The following is a 22,624-nucleotide window of genomic DNA, read 5'->3' on the forward strand; positions in this document are numbered from 1 at the left end:
ATACAGTTTTAAAATACAATACCTACAATTAAAAAGAGTTTGTTTTTATTACATTTATTTAATTCCTGGGCTCCCATCTGTAAAAAGGAGTGATGTTGCATCCCATTAATACACGTTACAATAGGTTATTAGATTCTAATAGAATAGATGAGCTAAAATAATTGAGGATCTTTTTTAATGGGCCCCGACTTGTTACAAGTATGAATAGGTGGGCTTCAAAGTAGAAATGGTTGAGAACCACTGGTGTAAAGGACATTAGCCACTGGATGCTTATTAACTTCCTTCTACTTCACTCTGACAAGACAGAAATACTTGTACTAGGACCACATGCAGCTAGAAGTAGGTTTTCTGATTACATAGTAACTCTGGCTGGCCTTTCTGTTTCTTCAGGTGCAGCAATAAAAGACCTCAGGGTGATCATTGACTCCAGTCTTTCATTTGAAACTCCTATCAATAGCATTACAAAGATAGCTTTCTTTCATCTCAGAAATATTGCTAAGATAAAACTATTGTCATTGTAGTTATACAACAAAACTTAGTTTGGTAGCAGTCAGAGAAAACAGCAACAAAAGAATATAAATAAATAAAATACAAGCTAAAGTAAGTGGGGAATTGTAGTGTAGGCAGATATTGCACAATTGTAATAGGTGTATTTACATTCCTAAGTGATCAAATAAGTAAAATAAAGTGCAGTATAAGCAGGCATTGCACAGAATGTAATAATAATAATAATAATAATAATAATAATAATAATAAATTATTATTATTTTAATAATAATAATAATAATTTACAGTCCTGAAAGTAAAGTGATCAGTGCGTTAGCAGCAACTTGGGGGTGTATGTGTGAGAGGGGGTGTAATGGAGGCTACAGCTCTGGGGATAAAGCGGCTCCTCAATCTATTGGTGCATGTTCTGACGGTCCTGTATCTTTTGCCTGACGGGAGGGGGACAAACAGTTTATGACCTGGGTGTGTTGAGTCCTTGATAATGTTGGTAGCCCTCTTACATAAACGGTTAGCATAAACTTTGTCCAGATTTGGTAGCTTAGTTCCCACAATCCTCTGTGTAGTCTTAAAGTGCTAGTCTTACGAAAATGACATCACTCCTGGAAATTATACCTTATAAAACTAGACATGTTAAATAGTTTACTATCTAAATTGTATTTTAATACGAGACCGGGAATATGTTCTATTTAGTTGGTAAAGTTTGGCTCTTTGACTCTGCCATTACATGAACACATTCCTGGTATGGTACTGTTAATTCAAAGGAAGTGACATCATATGCGCAACGCTTGAAAGTTTGAGTCATTTCTGGCTTCATCTGCTTTGCAAAGTGTAGCACGTCTTTAACAATTTTTTATTCCACAACAAAACTAAAACCAAAGCATGTCTCCTAAGAGGTGTGCGTTCAAGCCTGTTGAAGTGTAGCCAATAAAAAAAGCAGAATTTCAATCCATTTTCGCCCAAAGTCGGCAGGGCACTTATGGAATGAATGGGTTCGATTTGTACGGACAAAGAGAGGTAACCTCAAGCTGACAGGATGGTTTGGTGTCTGCTCCATACTGTACATTTTGAAAAAGCTAAATTTCTGAGGCAAATTCACATAGAAGGATTTGAGCAATGTCTGTTACGCAGAGCAGTTCCTATGATCTGGAAACAGAAGTCAGAAGCGCCATCCCTAAAAGCTCACTGCACAGTAAGTGTCAAGCCTGTGTTTAGTCTGTTGCTTGAATTTATTAGTTGTCCCTCGTATTTTATCCTTTTAACTGATAGCAGTTGTGAAGTTTTGTACAAGACTAAATAATGGCTGTAATTAGGCACTTTCAGCGCTGGAGCTGGTAGAACTGAGTGGCGCGTTGTGCCATATGCATTGTGTGCAGCAGGCAGGAATTTGTTAGGGTTAACCTTTAAAACTAAGTTGTTCATAAAACTACAACCTTTTCTGGTTCTAACAGTACCAATTAGAACCATGTAAACCCTGTCTATTTTGTGCTGCAAGGTTAAGGTGTGTGTGTGTGGGGGGGGGGGGGGTCTGCATGCAATTACTGTACCATTATTTACTTTTTACTAAAATCACCGTATCTCTGCAACCATAAAAGTTTTTTTTTTTAATTCCAAAACGTATGAGATTCTCATGGTGTCCCTTGACAGAGATCTGATTTTAAGGTGAATTGAACCTGTCTGAAATTTTAAGTTAAAGTCCCTGCAATAATCATGGAATTGGCATGAAGGAAAAGGCCTTTGCAAGATTAATTTATAATCACTCTGTGATAAACTTCCCTGTGTATTTCTGAATCTTGTCATTGCTTTTTTGTCCACTGAGACATGTGCAATGTTATATTGCATCTAAAACATGATTTCAATATCAAATGAATGGACATGCCATCCTGTTATCTCTCTGAACTAACTCATTGTTTTTTCCTGTATTTATAGGCTCTGAAATGGATTCTCTTACAACATGAGCAAACTGTATGCTGTTCAGTTAATACTATATCTTCAGGTACTAGGAACACATCATATCCATCTTTCGTCAAATACTACCTGGAAACAAAATAAAACATCTAAACAACCACTCTCTTCTCTTTTAGGTATTTCATCTGAATGTGCTGTAGCCAAAACAGCTGAAGCAACGGTGTCTACTGTTGTACAAATATCAGCTCCTTCTTTGGCACAAAATAGAAAGGGTCTACATGGTCCTAATTGTTACTGTTAGAACCAGAAAAGGTTGTAGTTTTATGAGCAACTTAGTTTTGGAAGTGAACCTGAACAAATTCCTGACTACTGCGTGCTTTCTGCGTACAATGCATATGGCACAATGCACCATCCGCTCCTGCTGGCTCCAGCACTGAAAGTGAAAGTGCCTATTTATTTATTGTCATTATTTAGCCTTGGGTCTATCAAGTGAGGTTACAAAGATGACAATTACAAAGAGACACTGCTTTATCATAACTGTGAAAGCTGAACACCAAATCACATCACACACATCACATTATCTCTAGCCGCTTTATCCTTCTACAGGGTCGCAGGCAAGCTGGAGCCTATCCCAGCTGACTACGGGCGAAAGGCGGGGTACACCCTGGACAAGTCGCCAGGTCATCACAGGGCCACAAACACCAAATCAGTTTAAAAAAATTAATAAGCAAACTATGATTTGTACCAGGTATTAACTTCCTGGGTTCCAGAAAACTGCTGGAGCAGTTGTTGCTCTTCTTCATGAGCAGCTTGGCTTGCGTATTCGTCTGCCTCTTTCTCCATGGCTATAGGTTCTACAGTGGTGCTTGAAAGTTTGTGAACCCTTTAGAATTTTCTATATTTCTGCATAAATATGACCTAAAACATCATCAGATTTTCACACAAGTCCTAAAAGTAGATAAAGAGAACCCAGTTAAACAAATGAGACAAAAATATTATACTTGGTCATTTATTTATTGAGGAAAATGATCCAATATTACATATCTGTGAGTGGCAAAAGTATGTGAACCTCTAGGATTAGCAGTTAATTTGAAGGTGAAATTAGAGTCAGGTGTTTTCAATCAATGGGATGACAATCAGGTGTGAGTGGGCACCCTGTTTTATTTAAAGAACAGGGATCTATCAAAGTCTGATCTTCACAACACATGTTTGTGGAAGTGTATCATGGCACGAACAAAGGAGATTTCTGAGAACCTCAGAAAAAGTGTTGTTGATGCTCATCAGGCTGGAAAAGGTTACAAAACCATCTCTAAAGAGTTTGGATTCCACCAATCCACAGTCAGATTGTGTACAAATGGAGGAAATTCAAGACCATTGTTACCCTCCCCAGGAGTGGTCGACCAACAAAAATCACTCCAAGAGCAAGGCGTGTAATAGTTGGTGAGGTCATAAAGGACCCCAGGGTAACTCAGAGATGCCTACTAGTACGGATTGGCCGTATTTTGTATGGAAAAGTTACGTAAATACGATGTTATGGCAAACAGTGTTATTCTGTACGGAATTATTATAAAGTCTTAAAAAATTCCAGTGAGTTGTTTTTAAATGTCCAAGCGACTTTTTCAATCCATTCGATTCACGGCTAGGCTATTTATTTTTATGACAACCATACATGCTGTGTGTGACATGCGCAGATTCCGCACATTTGTTCGCGCTATTTTCAATACGGTAGAATGGCCGTGCATTACACCCAGTCAAAAGGGCAATGGATACGCGCACTGCAAACTGTGTAGAACTGACATTAACATCACTCATGGTGGTCGCGATGACTGCACGCGGCATGTCAACTACAAAAAAAAACATATGGAGTATGCTGAAATGGCGAGTCAGGCGGAAAGTAAATCTGGGGGTATCCAGCAGTTTTTTACGAAATCTGTGGATGAAAAGACACGGAATGTGACACGTGCTGAAGCGGTGATGGTTGACCTATGCTTGGAGTTGAACTTGCCGATTAATGCCATGAAATGTGAGTTAAACTTATTCAGTTTCTTTTTACATGTATGATTTTTATTCACTGAAATATCAAACACTGGCTGTACTTCTTTAATTCAAAGTCTTTTCAGTGTTGCAAGTACAAATGTACATGTAGTATGATCAAAAACAGAATTTTATGATTAGTGTTCTTGGGATTGTGGCAAAAAATTGATCATTCCACTGTTTTAAATACAATTATAAATGTCATTTTATTCAATGTCTCTTCTGAAGCATTATGCTGAAGTATTTATATATTGGGACATTAAGATAACAATGTCGGACTCTCTTTGGCATGAAATAAGAAATTATTTTTTTATTTTATTAGAATCCATTAACAGGTAGAACATTTTGCCAGGCAATATAATATAATACTTTTGAGGAGTTACATTCAATACCAATGATTGGTAGTCAACCGTAATGTCTACAAACAGGGAACACTATTGTATTTATAAAAATGTGATATATTGTATGCTCTAGAAATTTGTTGAGTGGAAATTCAGTTGAGATGGCTGCTCGCGTTTTGTTTATTCAATTCACACAAAACAGTTCTTTTTAATAATTTAAATGTTAAACATATTGGTATATATACCTCTTTATAATGGAAATGCGCATAAATTAATGTTACTGAAAGTCATTCCAAAATACTGAAAAATGTTTTCAAGAATACTGAAATTCAAAATTTGGGGTAGGCATCTCTGGTAACTTCTGAGGAACTGAAGCCCTCTCTCACATTGGCTAATGTTAATGTTCATGAGTCCACCATCAGAAGAACACTGAACAACAATGGTGTGCATGGCAGGGTTGCAAGGAGAAAGCCACTGCTCTCCAAAAAGAATATTGCTGCTCGTCTGCAGTTTGCTAAAGATCATGTGAACAAGCCAGAAGGCTATTGGAAAAATGTTTTGTGGACGGATGAGACCAAAATAGAACTTTTTGTTTTAAATGAGAAGCGTTATGTTTGGAGAAAGGAAAACACTGCATTCCAGCAGAACCACCTTATCCCAGCTGTGAAACATGGTGGTGGTAATATCATGGTTTGGGCCTGTTTTGCTGCATCTGGGCCAGGACGGCTTGCCATCATTGATGGAACAATGAATTCTGAATTATACCAGCAAATTTTAAAGGAAAATGTCAGGACATCTGGCCATGAACTGAATCTCAAGAGAATGTGGGTCATGCAGCAAGACAACGACCCTAAGCACACAAGTCGTTCTACCAAAGAATGGTTAAAGAAGAATAAAGTTAATGTTTTGGAATGGCCAGGTCAAAGTCCTGACCTTAATCCAATCAAAATGTTGGGTAAGGACCTGAAGCGAGCAGTTCACATGAGGAAACCCACCAACATCCCAGAGTTGAAGCTGTTCTGTATGGAGGAATGGGCTAAAATTCCTCCAAGCCGGTGTGCAGGACTGATCAACAGTTCCCGGAAACGTTTAGTTGCAGTCATTGCTGCACAAGAGGGTCACACCAGATACTGAAAGCAAAGGTTCACATACTTTTGCCACACACAGATATGCAATATTGGATCATTTTCCTCAATAAATAAATAAATGACCAAGTATAATATTTTTGTCTCATTTGTTTCACTGGATTCTCTTTATCTACTTTTAGGACTTGTGTGAAAATCTGATGATGATTTAGGTCATATGTATGCAGAAATATAGAAAATTCTAAAGGGTTCACAAACTTTCAAGCACCACTGTAAATCGTCTTCAGACAACCAACCAAAGTTTGACAATGAATTTGAAGAGGTTTGTCATCGTTTTCAAAAGAATCAGTATCAAGAATGCATGTCATTGCAGAGAATAATACAGAGTCTGTGTGGACACAAAAGAAGGCAGTGATGCATATGGCATCACATGTGCAGTGCCGCTGACCTATAAATTGCTGCAATCAAATAATGGCTGGCAAGCTTTTAGTGATTTTTGGAACAGAATTCAGATGTAAAAAATGTATTGTTTGAACCATTTTTTTAATTTATCAGTGAACTTTACAACCTATTTGAGCATATCACACACAAAAAACCTGGGATTTTATGATGTAACTTTCGTTAGACTAGCACTTTAACTGTTCGTTCCAAATCTCTCCAGTTCTTTGCAGTATAGCTGGTGTACTAAACTGTGACACAGTAGCAGAGAAAGCTCTCTATTGTGCTCCTGTAGAAGTTAACAAAGAGCTGAGAGGGGAGTTTGACTTTTTTAAGCTTTCTCAAGAAGAAAAGCCTCTGCTGAACTTTCTTCACCAGGTGTGAGGTGTCAAGGGTCCACGTCAGATCCTTTGTGATGTGGAGTCCCAGGAATTTGATGTTGTTGACCCTCTCCACCTCTTCAACATTTATGTAGAGGGGAGGAGGTGTAATTCTCCTGGTTCTCCTAAAGTCCACAACGGCCTCCGTTGTTTTAGTTGTGTTCAGTACCAGGTTACTGTCTGACCACCACTGAATCAGGTGCTGAACCTCCTCTCTGTAGGGCTTCTCATTTTCTGATATCAGTCCCACTACAGTGGTGTCATCAGCGAACTTCACTATAGACCCTTCCCACTGACGTCACCGGAAACTGGAAGTAAACAAACCCTGCGCCATATTGGAAGACCAACAAACTCGTGATTAGGGGGAAATAACGGCAGCGCGCGGAATTTAAACCCATGAGGCACTTGATTCATCATAAACCTACAATGGTAAACTTTTGTGCTGTGTTAGGGTGTTCCAACAAAGCTGATGGGAAAGGTGAAAAGAAGTCTTTCTACAGAATACCAGCTGTGATTGAGACACAAGCAAACCAAGGAGCTTTCTGCCAGGAGACAGAGAATAAGTGCATTGCTGAGTGTCTGTGAGCAAAGGAGAGCCTGAACGTTGCAACCTCCCTATTGGCTGTTTATAAAAATGTATCAATTGTTGCCCTTCATCGCGGACTCGAGAGACGAGACCTGACAAGTTAGTTCGTTGGTAGCAGAACAAAATGTCTGGACACAAATCGGGTTTTCAGAAAAGGAAAGAAAATAAACGCAGGGTTGAAAATACAAAAAAGGAGGCAGAAAAAGCAAAACGAGTTAAGGTAGGACAAATGGTTACTTTTCTGAGGCAGCCCGCCGTGGCTGCAGGTTTTCAGTTGTGTCATTGAATGGTTACTTTTCTGAGGCAGCCCGCCGTGGCTGCCTGCAGGCTTATTTATTATAGCCCATTTAGTTAAAATAGTTGATATAAAATGTTTATAGTTATAGTTATGTGATTGTTGTCCTCAGTGTTCGAACTATGCCGATATTTTCGGGGGGTCCCTTTTTTTCCCTGGGGGGGTGCTTGCGCTTGTCTCGGAGCGCGGATCTCCAAACACGAGAAGCCTATCTTACGCACATATCACACGGACTCCACACCTCCACACACACATCGCGTCTGAAGTCATAACTCATCAGGGGAAATCGTGTCCACATTGGCATGTTCAAAAAACAACCTCGTGTCAACAATGATACCACACGCAAGAACAAAAAAAACAGTCAGGCTACTCAACAACCAACCTGGCAGCAGCAGTCGTTGTCATATCGGTTTATTTTATCTTTGATGTAAACACAACACTTCGGATATGCAAATGCTTCCCGTTACACACGATTGCTATGTCAATAAACATCATCACATCACATTATCTCTAGCCGCTTTATCCTTCTACAGGGTCGCAGGCAAGCTGGAGCCTATCCCAGCTGACTACGGGCGAAAGGCGGGGTACACCCTGGACAAGTCGCCAGGTCATCACAGGGCTGACACATAGACACAGACAACCATTCACACTCACATTCACACCTACGGTCAATTTAGAGTCACCAGTTAACCTAACCTGCATGTCTTTGGACTGTGGGGGAAACCGGAGCACCCGGAGGAAACCCACGCGGACACGGGGAGAACATGCAAACTCCGCACAGAAAGGCCCTCGCCGGCCCCGGGGCTCGAACCCAGGACCTTCTTGCTGTGAGGCGACAGCGCTAACCACTACACCACCGTGCCGCCCCAATAAACATCATTTTGCCAATATTTTAGAGACCCCCCAACATTTCCCAAATCATGTTTTCAAGGGATCTCATGTCTGTTTCAGGGGATCTCGGATCCCCTGAGTACCACCGTAGTTCGAACACTGGTTGTCCTGATTTAGACTGGTGTGTTTTTGTTTTTGTTTTTTTGGGGGGGGGGGGGGGGGGGGGTTGCGCGATGTTGCACCCGGGTCCAGATTAGGGCAGAACCGGCCCTGGCTACATTTCAGGTGTAGTTTGTTTTATGTATGTATGTACTTGCATAGATGTGTACTTGGTCGTCCAATATGGCGACTACCGAAACCTCGCGGCGCGGTGACATCATGCGGGAACCCTCTATAGTGTTAGAGGAGTGGATGGGTGTGCAGTCATATGTGAATAGAGTGAAAAGGGCTGGGCTAAGGACACAGTTTGTCCTGTCCCCTGAGTAGAGACCATACATTCCTGTCAAACCAGGGCTTTTGGTTTGGAAACACCTTGATGGTCTTGGTGGTAAACACAGTGTCTGTGCAGAAGGCTTATGTAAGCTAAAACAGATGAGCTGTATTCCTCCAAGTCTGTAGATTACATAGATTAGATTAGATAAAACTTTATTGATCCCTTTGGACGGGTTCCCTCAGGGAAATTAAGATTCCAGCAGCATCATTACAGATAAACAGAGAAAAGAAATAGAGAAAACTTCTAGATAAACTAAAATAAATTAAGTATTTACATATGCAAATATAAAAAATAAGATATGGGGAAGAGAGGAAGGGGGGAAGGGGTGGAAGAGAGAGAGAGAAAAAAAGAGAAAAAAAGAGAAGGGGGGTGGCGGCAGGAGAGATATTGCACTTTATATTGCACATTGTCCGGTATTGCTTATTGCTAGGCTAGGCTACTGCTCCTTCCCATCCTCTGTCCTCCTGTTACCCCTCCTCCCCCCAGAGAGGAGTTGTACAGTCTGATGGCATGAGGGACAAAGGAGTTTTTAAGTCTGTTTGTCCTGCACTTGGGAAGGAGCATTCTGTCACTGAACAGGCTCCTCTGGTTGCTGATGACGGTGTGCAGAGGGTGACTGGCATCGTCCATGATGTTCAATAGTTTGTCCATAGACCTCTTCTCTGCCACCGTCACCAGAGAGTCCAGCTTCATGCCGACCACAGAGCCGGCCCGCCTGATCAGTTTGTCCAGCCTGGATGTGTCCTTCTTGGATGTGCTGCCCCCCCCAGCACACCACGGTGTAAAACAGGACACTGGCAACCACAGACTGATAGAACATGCCCAGGAGTTTCCTGCAGATGTTAAAGGACCGCAGCCTCCTAAGGAAGTATAGCCTGCTCTGTCCCTTCCTGTATAAGTGTTTGGTGTTGCAAGTCCAGTCCAGCTTGCTGTCCAGCCACAGCCCAAGGTACTTGTAGGAATCCACAGCCTCCACCTTGACTCCCTCGATCAGAACTGGTCGTGACCTTGGTCTGGACCTCCCAAAGTCAATGACCAGCTCCTTGGTCTTTGAGGTGTTGAGCTGCAGATGGTTCCTGTTGCACCACACAGCAAAGTCCCTCACCAGGCTCCTATACTCCTCCTCTCTGTCGTCACTGATACACCCAACGATGGCTGTGTCATCAGCAAACTTCTGAATGTGACACAGCTCTGAGTTGTAGCAGAAGTCCGCGGTGTACAGGGTGAAGAGAAGAGGGGCCAGCACCGTGCCCTGGGGTGCTCCGGTGCTGCTAATCACAGTGTCAGATGTGATGTCCTTCAGCCTGACATACTGCGGCCTGTCAGTGAGGTAGCTGGAGATCCAGGTGACCAGGCAGGGGTCCACTCACATCCTGTTCAGTTTGTCCTGAAGCAATAGGGGCTGGATGGTGTTGAAGGCACTTGAGAAGTCCAAGAAGAGGATCCTCACTGTGCCATTTCCCTTATCCAGATATAAGTCGGCTCGGTGTAGCAGGTAGAGGATAGCGTCTTCCACACCGACACCTGCCCGGTAGGCAAACTGCAGACAGTCCTGGGCATGTTGTACCTGGGGTCTGAGGAGGCTGAGGAAGAGCCGCTCCAACGTCTTCATCAGATGTGAAGTGAGTGCCACCGGTCGGAAGTCATTCAGCTCGCTGGGCCAATTCTTTTTGGGAACTGGAACGATACATGATGTCTTCCAGAGGGTGGGCACTCTCCCCAGCTGCAGGCTAAGGTTGAAGATGCGTTGGAGTGGTTCACCCAGTTCAGCAGCACAGGTCTTCAGTAGTCGGGGACGCACTTGTCTGGGCCTGCTGCTTTTCTGGGGTGAAGCTTTCTCAGTTGACCTCTGACCTGGTCTGCAGTAATGCATGGAGGAGTCTGTGTTGAGGTGGGGGATGAGGGGGAGGAGGGGGCTGCTGTGATGACTGGGGAGAGGTGTGTTGAGGGAAGAAGGAGAGATGGCTGCAGTGAGGGAGAGGATGGGGGGGGGACGTGGGCTGGTTGAACCGATTGAAAAAGTCATTCAACTCATTCGCCCTCTCCAATGTCCCCTCAATGACTCTGGTCTTTGTATTGTGGCCTGTGATGGTTTTCACACCTTCCCAGACCTCCCTCATGCTGTCCTCCTTCAGCTTCTGCTCCACCTTTCTCCTGTAGCTGTCCTTAGCTTCCCTCACGCAGTGTTTTACTTCCTGCTGTGCTGCTTTCATTGCCTCCCTATCCCTGCTCCTGAAGGCAGCCTTCTTCCTGTTGAGGACAGCTTTGACTTCTTGTGTTACCCATGGCTTGTTATAAGGGTAACTCTGTACAGTCTTAGTGGGGGAGACCACGTCTGCACAGAAGTTAAGGTAATCTGTCAGACAGTGTGTCAGCCCCTCTATGTCCTCACATACCCCTTTTCCACCAAATCAGTTCCAGGGCTGGTTCGGGGCCAGTGCTGGTGCTGGTTCACAACTCGTTCAACTTGCAAGCCAGCTGAGAACCAGTTTGCTTTTCCATAGCTCGCGGTGCTAAGGGAAGACACGTCATTATGTCACTGTATACGTCAGTTACATCGTTGTATACGTCATTACGTCGCTGTATACATCACTTATGTCGCTACATTTGCATAAACCTTGGCACGAATATCAAAGCAAAAACAACACGGAAGAAGCAGCAGCAGCAGCAACAACAACAATAATAATAATAATGGATGACTTCGCGTTTGTACAGCTGCTGCTTCTCATCGCTTAAAAATGGTGATCTTTCGCGGACTTGTTATTGTTGTTGGTCTTAACAACTCCACCCCCCATGCTGATGTAAGTGGTTCTTTCCTCTGGCCCAGCAGAGAGTTGGTGCTAGCCTGGAACCGGTTTTTCTGACCCCAGAGCCAGTTCTTTGTCAGTGGAAACAGAAAACCCGGTTCCAAACTAAGCACTGGCCCCGAACCAGCCCTGGAACTGCTTTGGTGGAAAAGGGGCAACAGTGTGGGCTAAGCAGCACATCCCAGTCCGTGATGTCATAACAGTCCCTGAGGGCATCTTCCATTTCAGTGGACCACCTCCTGATGGAGCTAGTTGTTGCAGGCTGCCTTTGAACCAGGGGGGTGCACTTTGGCTGTAGAAGAACCAAGCTGTGGTCAGACTTCCCTAGTGGGGGGAGGGGTGTGACTCTGTATGCATCTCTCACATTAGCATACAGCAAGTCAATTGTCCTGTTGTTCCTTGTTGGACAATCCACAGCCTGGTAAAAAGCAGCCAAAGTAGAGTCCAAAGTAGCGTGATTAAATTCCCCAGAAATGATGATAAATGCCTCAGAGTGCGGTGTCTGCAGCCTTGCTGTGACAGAGTGAATCTTTTCACATGCAGTGGCTGCGTCTGCCCTCGGAGGGATGTAAACACAGATGGTGATCACATGACTGAACTCCCTCGGCAGATAATATGGCCGCAGGCTAACGGCTAGAAGCTCCAAGTCCGGGCAACATAAAACTGTCTTCACGGAGATATGTCCCAGGTTACACCAGCGGTTGTTAACATAAATGATGAGTCCCCCACCTTTGCTTTTCCTGCATGTGTTAGTGTGTCTGTCAGCTCTCACAGCAGTGAATCCCCGCAGGTCCACGTTAGCATCTGGTACAAGGTGTGTTAGCCCTGTCTCTGTAAAGATAAATAAGCTGCTCTCCCAGTAAATCCGCTGGTTGTTCAGTGCGGATAGCTCGTCAACTTTATTCGGCAGTGAGTTCACATTCCCCATGATAACGGAGGGAATGGATGGTTTGTAGCACCACCGGTTGTCTGCTAGCCTAGCCTTTAGCTTAGCTCCAGCCTTGCAGCCCCTAGGTTTCCTCCTTAACTCCGCCGGGATGGGGTGTCGTATCCCGGCTCGTCCCATTGTTTTCAGGGCCAGCAGCTCCTCTCTTGAATAAGTGAGAAAACTGGCTCCTGGTTGCATGTTAAAGTTAAATATATCCATGTTATATAGTAAAACACACTATGTCTTTGTAAGAAGAGCAGAAAAGTAACAAAAAAGAGGTTTAAAGAGCTAAAAACTACAGAGCTACTGGAGAGGCAGCCGTCTCACACAGCACCCATATGTACTCTGTGCAAACAACTCCCAGTCTGTATTTTCAAAACAGTCCTGCAGCAACGAAGTGGATTCTTCACTCCAGATTTGGACAGTTTTAACAGCTGGTCATGTTCTGCAGATTGGAGTTCTGTAAGATGGAATCATTTCCAGTGCAATGTGGTCAGATAGGCCAAGGTATGGGGATGGGGCAGCTTTATAAGCTCCTGGAATACTGGTGTAAACCTCTCATCTCATTATCTCTAGCCGCTTTATCCTGTTCTACAGGGTCACAGGCAAGCTGGAACCTATCCCAGCTGACTATGGGCGAAAGGCAGGGTACACCCTGGACAAGTCGCCAGGTCATCACAGGACTGACACATTGACACAGACAACCATTCACACTCACATTCACACCTACGGTCAATTTAGAGTCACCAGTTAACCTAACCTGCATGTCTTTGGACTGTGGGGGAAACCGGAGCACCCGGAGGAAACCCACGCGGACATGGGGAGAACATGCAAACTCCGCACAGAAAGGCCCTCGTCGGCCATGGGGCTCGAACCCGGACCTTCTTGCTGTGAGGCGACAGCGCTAACCACTACCTGGTGTAAACCTGATCCAGAATATTCTTGTCTCTGGTTGGGAATTGTGCAGTTTGGGCATTACAGTCTTTAAATCCATGTGATTAAAATCTCCTGTGACAATCACAGTGCACTCTGGATGTGCATTCAACTGGCTATTAGTGGCATCATGCAGCTCCTCCAGAGCTAACTTTACATTCCACCACAGGCTAATGCTAACAGCCATGATTAAGATGGCAGGAAACTCTCTTGGCATGTTAAAAGGTTTGCATTTCAAAGCCAGATATTCAAAGTCAGGGAATCAATGTGATCTAATAATGTCAGTCAATGTACACCAATCATTATTAATGTATATGCACATCCCTCCACCTTTGCTCTTACCAGAATCATCAGTTCTGTCTGCTCGGTAAACAGAGCGGCCTGCTAGCTCAATAGCTGCATTGGGGATCATGCTATCCAGCCAAGTTTCTGTGATTATCACCACACAGCTATCCATGCTGTGATCAGTAATCCTTAGTCATATTTCATCCATCTTGTTGATGAGTGCAGGGCTCGAAATTAACTTTTTTTCTTTGTGTCCCCCAGTGGTCCCGAATTCTGTGTTGTATTGTCCCGAATGGAAGCAATAGTGTCCCCATTTTTTTCCTCTCTGAAATAACCAGTGGTTAATATTATCATATGAAGTTACTATTATATTTGTAACTATGCGATTTTGAACCCTTTATATCATTTTTACAATAAGTCACAAAACACAAGTGACATGTACTATACATCATCTACTTCAAAATTACAGTTATTGCATTTTCAGTTTATTAAACTTTGGCGATCTCACTGTATGAATAGATACCCGTTTATTTAAAGGGGCCAACTAGCTCATTCAGAAAATGTTTCAACTCACTACATCTGCAGTACACTTTAGTTGAAAATAAGACCCCTTTTATGTTCATTTCATCTACTTATACCTTGAATATCTGTTGGCATATATAAGGCCAACTTATCATTTTCACCATTACCGTTATCCATTTTTATGTAATATACCTGTTGCCCCATTCAGAGATGTTTTGAAAGCCATCAGCCATACCATCAATGGATGAAATGCCCTTGAGCAAAGCACCTACCCCCCAACGTTGCTACAGGGACTGTAACACTGTAAAAAACCGTAAAGTCACTTTGGATAAGTGTCATATCATAAGTGCAAACAAAGCAATGTAATGCACTTTTTTTTTATTGTAACCTTTAGTCATAGAAATCATTTACATTATTTACAGTGCTTAATTTCATTTTCTTTGACCTAGATAAATTTCCCATTCATTTCTATGGAATTATTTGAAAAACTACACACATTTTCAAACATCCGCTGCTCTGGCATGCTTTCACCTAGAGACATGATTCAAACTTTAAAACGTAGAGAAACTTCTCCTCTGTGGATCTGGCATTCAACTTTTTGCTAGGTTCTATACTTTTGGTTCAGACCCAGCTCAAACACCATGTGGGTTCCTGGAGAAATTCCGGCTTTATAATGGGTGTCTGTTGCGTTACACACCAGTGGAGCTCGTTAAGTTACAGTGTAGAGAGCTTGGAAAAATAGCTCAAACTTTCTCATTTAAACTGTGTTTTCAGCCCCAATTTTCACTCTACACACATAATTTTCTCAAAAGTAGTAGCCACACTTGTCCTGATTCACACAATGTGTCTCCCTGAGCGATAGGACTTGCAGTTTTTGAATGAGAAGCCTGAAAGTGAGGAGAGGGCAGGCGCGCAGCCCCATAGACTGCCATTATAAACGTGGCTGCGCTTTGACTGTTAAATCAGAAAAGTCACTCGTTTTTAACGCGCTCTAGTGACCTCAATTTTTACACTACAGACAAAAAAAGTACATCAGTGTGTTCAGGAGACCCTTGTGGCACTCAATGTGAAATAATTTTGTGAATATCTCCTTCTGTTTTCGTGTAAACCCCCGTTGTTTGGAGGGAGCGCTCTGACGGAAAGCTGCCCTTTTTGTGTGCTCCTCCCCCACCCGCGCGCTGAGCAGAGAGAGACAAAAATACAGTCCAGCTCAGCTCCGGCAACTGTGACTGCTACGCGCACTGCATCACTCTCACGATTTCCCCCGGGGGAATTATCGTCTCTAGATCTATTTTTTTCCATTGTCCCGGGATTGTCCCAGATATGATAATTTTGTGTCCCGATGACATTTTTTATGGTCCCCGGGACGTCGGGACACCGTTAGTTTCGAGCGCTGGATGAGTGACCGGGAGTTGGTGAGGAAGAGACTCAGCAGGGATGGTCTGTGTGGGTTAGCCCGTAGCCTAGCTCATATGCTAGCTCTTTTACCTCGCTTTCTTTTGCTTCCTTTCCTTACCCTGCCTCCGACACCTCATGGGTGGGATGATTGTTATTTCGCTGGGCTTTTCAGTATACAGAATTGCCAGTGAGATAGAGTACCGCCTTTGAGGTGTAACCCTTACATAGATCTCCAATTTTAAGCAGTTCGGCTCGTCCATAATATAGATGTCTGCCAAATGCTTAAAGGAACAGTCCACCATACTTCCATAATGAAATATGCTCTTATCTGAATTGAGACGAGCTGCTCCGTACCTCTCCGAGCTTTGCGCGACCTCCCAGTCAGTCAGACGCAGTCAGACGCGCTGTCACTCCTGTTAGCAATGTAGCTAGGCTCAGTATGGCCAATGGTATTTTTTGGGGCTGTAGTTAGATGCGAGACCAAACTCTTCCGCGTTTTTCCTGTTTACATAGGTTTATATGACCAGTGATATGAAACAAGTTCAGTTACACAAATTGAAACGTAGTGATTTTCTAGGCTATGGAAAGTCCGCACTATAATGACAGGTGTACTAACACCTTCTGCGCACTTCGGCAGCGCATTGATACGGAGCTCAGATATCAATGCGCTGCCGAAGCGCGCAGAAGGTGTTAGTACGCCTGTCATTATAGTGCGGACTTTCCATAGCATAGAAAATCGCCACGTTTCAATTTGTGTAACTGAACTTGTTTCATATCACTGGTCATATAAACCTATGTAAACAGGAAAAACGCGGAAGAGTTTGGTCGCATCTAACTACAGCCCCAAAAAATACCATTGGCCATACTGAGCCTAGCAACATTGCTAACAGGAGTGACAGCGCATCTGACTGCGTCTGACTGACTGGGAGGTCGCACAAAGCTCGGAGAGGTACGGAGCAGCTCGTCTCAATTCAGATAAGAGCATATTTCATTATGGAAGTATGGTGGACTGTTCCTTTAAGCATACTGAACAAGTAAACATAACACATAAAAAAACCCAAAACACTGTAGTATAACTGAAAGGCCAAAGCCACTGCGTCTGTCCAGGCTGCCATCTTGACTCATAAGATAAGAAATATAATGTCACTACATGATGCAGAAAAACTACTTCATGCTTTTGTTACCTCTAGATTGAATTATTGTAATGTCTTACTATCTAGATGTTCCAATAAGTGTACAAACAAGCTCTAGTTAGTTAAAAATGCAGAAGCAAGAGTCCTTACTAGAACTATAAGCTTTGACCACATCACCCCTATCTTATCCACATTGCATCGGCTCCCAATCAAATTTCGAATTGATTATAAAATACAATTATTGACATTTAAAGCAGTGAATGGTCTTGCACCACAGTACCTGAACAAATTTCTGGTCTTTTATGAGCCACCATGCTTACTTGGATCAAAAGGTGCAGGCTATCTGTTGGTACCTCATATAGTAAAGGATACATAGGTGGCAGAGCCTTTTCTTATAAAGCTCCACAGTTATGGAATAGCCTTCCAAGTAGTGCTCATGACTCAGACACAGTCTCAATGTTTAAGTCTCAGCTGAAAACATATCTTTTTTTGTCAAGCCTTTTGTTAATAGCTTTTTATTAGGTAAAGGAGTAGATCTGGAGGATCCTCAGGCATAGAGTTTTTTGGCAAACTGGGATGTATGGATGCTGTCACCCCTCCCACTTTCACACATTCACTTGGGTTTGTTGACGGTGGAGTGGCTGGCTGCTTTATGTCCCAGAGCTCCCTCATGTCTGTGTTACCTTCTGGCTCTCCCTTTTAGTTATGTTGTCATAATTTGTCTTGCCAGAGGCCCAGCTTGCACTCAGCACAAAATGTACACTGTTCTTAACCATTAGGCAACACCAGGCAAACCTAACAACCTGTGTTTTCTCTCTCTCCCTCTCTGTTTTTCTCTATTGAGTTACATGTTGATCCTGAGACAACAGTGATGCCGACCTCTTCTGCTCTTTGGACCTGCCTGATCCATCCTGATGCCCTACGTCTGGCTGGAATCTCATCACATTGCTCCTGTGCCCCATATGGACAGTCAAAAGATGCACTTGGAAATATAGCTCTGGACACTTATAATTTCGCTATGATAGCTGAGGACTACAACTGACATGATAACTTTGGGACTACAGTTGGCATGAACAGTTTTGCAGTCAAGTCTCCATCAATCCATCAACGGGTGGCACGGTGGTGTAGTGGTTAGCACTGTCACCTCACAGCAAGAAGGTCCTGGGTTTGAGTCCAGCGGCCGATGGGGGCCTGTCTGTGTGGAGTTTGCATGTTCTCCCAATGTCTGCATAGGTTTCCTGTGGGTGCTCCAGTCCCCCCACAGTTCAAAGACATGTGGTTAAGTTAACATGGGATAGCCATGACCTGAAGTTGGGCTGAAGTGCCCTTGAACAAGGCACCTAACCCCCAACTGCTCCCTGGGTGCTGTAGAATAGCTGCCCACTGCTCTGGGTATGCCCTGTGATGACCTAGCAACTTGTCCAGGGTGTACCCAACCTCTTACCCATATTCAGCTGGGATAAGGCTCCAGCTTGCCCATGACCCTGCACAGGATAAGTGGCTATGGATAATGGATGGATGGATAGATGCTCTGGGTATGTGTGTGTGCTCATTGCTCACTTGTGTGTGCATGTGTATTCACTGCTTCAGATGGGTTAAATGTGGAGGTTAAATTTCACTGTGTGTTTAAGTCTGTGCTTGAGTGTATTTGTGACAAATAAAAGCTTATTCTTCTTGAACAGTAGATAATTTCAACTATAATGAATTTCCTGGTTACATAATTGTATTTTTTGACTATATAAAGAACTTTCTTCCATAACTGTGTCCTATAATCATGCTAGCTGTTATCACCCAAAAGAGGATTTGTTCTCTTTTGAGTCTGGTTCCTCTCACGGTTTCTTCCTCATGTCATCTGAGGGAATTTTTCCTTGCCACAGTTGCCATAGGCTTGCTCATCAGGGATAAATAAATTTATTAGGGATAAAATTAGCTCATATGTTTAAAGTCTTTAATTTTCTCTAAAGCTGCTTTGCAACAATGTCTGTTGTTGAATGTTCTATACAAATAAACTTGACTTCACTTGACACTATTCGTGCTACTGGGCATCCTGGCAGTCAACACACATACCAGTTGTTAAAAACATATTACTGGTGGCCCAACATGCAAATGGACATCAACCAATATATCTCCTTTTGCTCAGTGTGTGCACAGTCTAAGGTTCCTTGTGTGTTCCCAATGGTTAAACTCATCCCACTTCCCACATTTCAGCATCCCTGGTCTCATATACCCATTGTCTTCAACACAGATGTTCTTTTTTCACAAGACAATACAGTAATCATGGTCATCACTGATTGTTTTTCCAGAGTCTTGAAGACTTCTTTCTCTACCAGGTCTCCCCACAGCCTTTGAAACAGCCAAACTCATTTTTATCCATGTGTTTCATTATTTTGTTGTCCCAGAGGATACTGTCAGTGATGATTGTTCACAGTTCATGTCTTGACTATGGTCTAAGTTTGTGGATAAGCCGGGAGTTTCAGTACACTGCAAAAAACTGACAACTGAATTTGAGGAGAAATTTCCTTAATACTAATGAAATTATTTTGCTGCATGGACAGATAATTTTACTTGACAAGACAGCTTGGAATAAGTTGGTTACAATCTAGAACTAGTTTTAATAATCTCAGAGTTGGTGTCTTGTACTCTTCGAATAGGAAATGCTAGATTGTTTCAACTATATTCAAGATATTCTAACTTAAGAGATCATTTTTGCAGTGTAGAAGAAAACAAGACACCAACTCTGAGATTATTAAAACTAGTTCTAGATTGTAACCAACTTATTCCAAGCTGTCTTGTGAAGTAAAATTATCTGTACATGCAGCAAGATAATTTCACTAGTATTAAGGAATTTTTTCCTCAAATTCAGTTTTCAGGTTTGTGCAGCGTAAGCCTAATGTCCGGATATCACCCAGAGTCTAATGGACAAGTGAATTACCCACAGTAATTGGGAAACTGTAGAAATGGTAGTACTTATATGAAAGTGCAGATTTGTAATTCTGGTGTTAAGTAGAAAAAATGTGTTGACCCCCACCACCTCCAAAGCTCCCCATCCCTGATCTACTGAATCAATTATCTGCATGTCTCCACATGTATTTCAATTCTTTAGTATACCATGTTTATGCATAGTGCAGTTACTTTATAGAGGTTAATTGTTTTTGCATCTATTATCATTTAATGCCACTGCACAATCATTTTGCACTGTTGAATTATCTATCTATATATCCATCTATCTATCTCTGGTTGAGAGTATGCTGTGCACACTTGGCTGCCGCTTCTCATCAGAGCTTTTCATTTTTCTTTTTTCCCCCCCTTTGTTTTTCTTTTTTTTTTGTGTGTTTGTGTAATTTAATGTTTGTTTTTTGTTTGAGTGTTTTGTCTGCCGGTTGTGGTGTAGGTCCAGACCCAGTTTTGGCGTCGGTTCCCTTCAGGCCTTGATGCACAGTGGGTGATACCTGTGCGCCTCACTATGGACTGCAGTGAGCTTGTTGCTCTTTTTAACATCGGGGTTGTCCAGCACTCTGTGCGGCGGTGCATTTGTGCTTGGTGCGGTACTCTGAGTGATGTTGCCTGGTGGCATCGCAGTGGCTGTGCAGGTGGTTTGGGACATACCAGTGCTCTGTGTGGCGATGCTTCTGTGATTGCTTTGTGGAACCATGGCGCAGTGTTCCCAGTGATGTTGCCCGGTGGCATCACGGTGGCTGTGCAGGTGGTGTGGGATTTATCTTCATGCACCTGGTGGAACTGTGCTAGCTATGCCATTGGAATTACATCCTGACCCTCTTTTGGTGGACTCCCCCCCCCCCCCCCCCCCCCATTGTAAAGCGACCTAGGGTGTGAGAAAGGCGCTATATAAATTGAAATTATTATTATTATTATTATTATTATTATTATCATCTATGTTTCAAAGTCAGCGATTAGACTCCACCTCTATCTGTTTTGAAGAGTTGCCTGAAAGGAGCCTCTCCTGAGCACAACCTAAAAAATGCACAACCTGAATGACACTGAAACTACAGTTGGAACTATATGTTTTGGTCATCAGCATGTTTGAGACATGCTGAAGGATACACATTATATGGGAGGGGTCATTTAAGCTTCAGCTGTGTCCAGAAGAGTGTCATCATGAATTCCATTAAGGACTGCTATTTTATCCAAAACCTTGGACTTAGTCATAAATGGCTCTAACCATAATACAGGTAGTCGTCGACTTATGACCTATGTGACTTACGACCAATCGACTTTATGACCGTCTGGTTATGGCTGTCAAGTGTTTCCTAGCTGAGCGTACGACAGTTTCCGCCCCAGCTCCCGGCAGCGCCTCTTGCCGCGTACAACAGTTTCCGCCCCAGCTCCAGGCACATGCGCAGTCTCTCTCGCGCTCCCTCATGCACTCCATCATACAGTTTCCGCCCCAGCTCCAGGCACATGCGCAGTCTCTCTCACGCTCCCTCGCACACTCTGTCATACAGTTTCCGACCCAGCTCCTGGTTTATGAAACGAGCAAATGCTCCCGCCAGCCCGAGCGCTGCAACAGCTGATGATCACGTAGACGACCCACAGCCAAGCACCAGTGATGCCAGCGGTCACTAAATTTTGTATTTTGCTATGTTTTACATTTGTATTTTGGTATGTTTCAAACTAAAATGTTTTCTATTTTTCACACCTGTATTTCGTATTTTTTGTTTTGCACGTATTAAATGAATTGTACTGTACGCAGTGTAGTATGCAGTGTTTGACTTAAACCAAATAATGAGCCAAGGTAATGAAATAAGAAAATGTTGATAAAATAAGACTTTAAGATGATTACAATATGATTACACATCACGGGTGGCACGGTGGTGTAGTGGTTAGCGCTGTCGCCTCACAGCAAGAAGGTCCGGGTTCGAGCCCCGTGGCCGGCGAGGGCCTTTCTGTGCGGAGTTTGCATGTTCTCCCCGTGTCCACGTGGGTTTCCTCCAGGTGCTCCGGTTTCCCCCACAGTCCAAAGACATGCAGGTTAGGTTAACTGGTGACTCTAAATTGACCGTAGGTGTGAATGTGAGTGTGAATGGTTGTCTGTGTCTATGTGTCAGTCCTGTGATGACCTGGCGACTTGTCCAGGGTGTACCCCGCCTTTCACCCGTAGTCAGCTGGGATAGGCTCCAGCTTGCCTGCAACCCTGTAGAACAGGATAAAGCGGCTACAGATAATGAGATGAGATTACACATCACAATATATGTTCATTTAACATAGGCCGACTTACGACCAGATCGGTTTACGACCAGTCAGTCGTAACCAAACTCAGTCGTAAGTCGACGACTACCTCATCTCATCTCATCATCTCTAGCCGCTTTATCCTTCTACAGGGTCGCAGGCAAGCTGGAGCCTATCCCAGCTGACTACGGGCGAAAGGCGGGGTACACCCTGGACAAGTCGCCAGGTCATCACAGGGCTGACACATAGACACAGACAACCATTCACACCTATGGTCAATTTAGAGTCACCAGTTAACCTAACCTGCATGTCTTTGGACTGTGGGGGAAACCGGAGCACCCGGAGGAAACCCACGCGGACACGGGGAGAACATGCAAACTCCACACAGAAAGGCCCTCACCAGCCCCGGGGCTCGAACCCAGGACCTTCTTGCTGTGAGGCGACAGTGCTAACCACTACACCACCGTGCCGCCCTCGACGACTACCTGTATTGCAGAAACACAAAAGCAATGCTATGCAATCTCTGTATTTCTCAT

General features: G+C 43.5%; 1 protein-coding gene across 4 annotated transcripts in view; it reads right to left on the reverse strand.

The window, feature by feature from the left end:
* vsig8b (V-set and immunoglobulin domain containing 8b) overlaps positions 1-22,624 on the reverse strand; it is a 57,582-nt gene that overhangs the window by 24,378 nt on the left and 10,580 nt on the right. The window lies entirely within an intron of this gene.

This window comes from Neoarius graeffei, chromosome 10 (assembly GCF_027579695.1).
Source record: "Neoarius graeffei isolate fNeoGra1 chromosome 10, fNeoGra1.pri, whole genome shotgun sequence".
In the NCBI taxonomy this organism is placed as follows: Eukaryota; Metazoa; Chordata; class Actinopteri; order Siluriformes; family Ariidae; genus Neoarius; species Neoarius graeffei.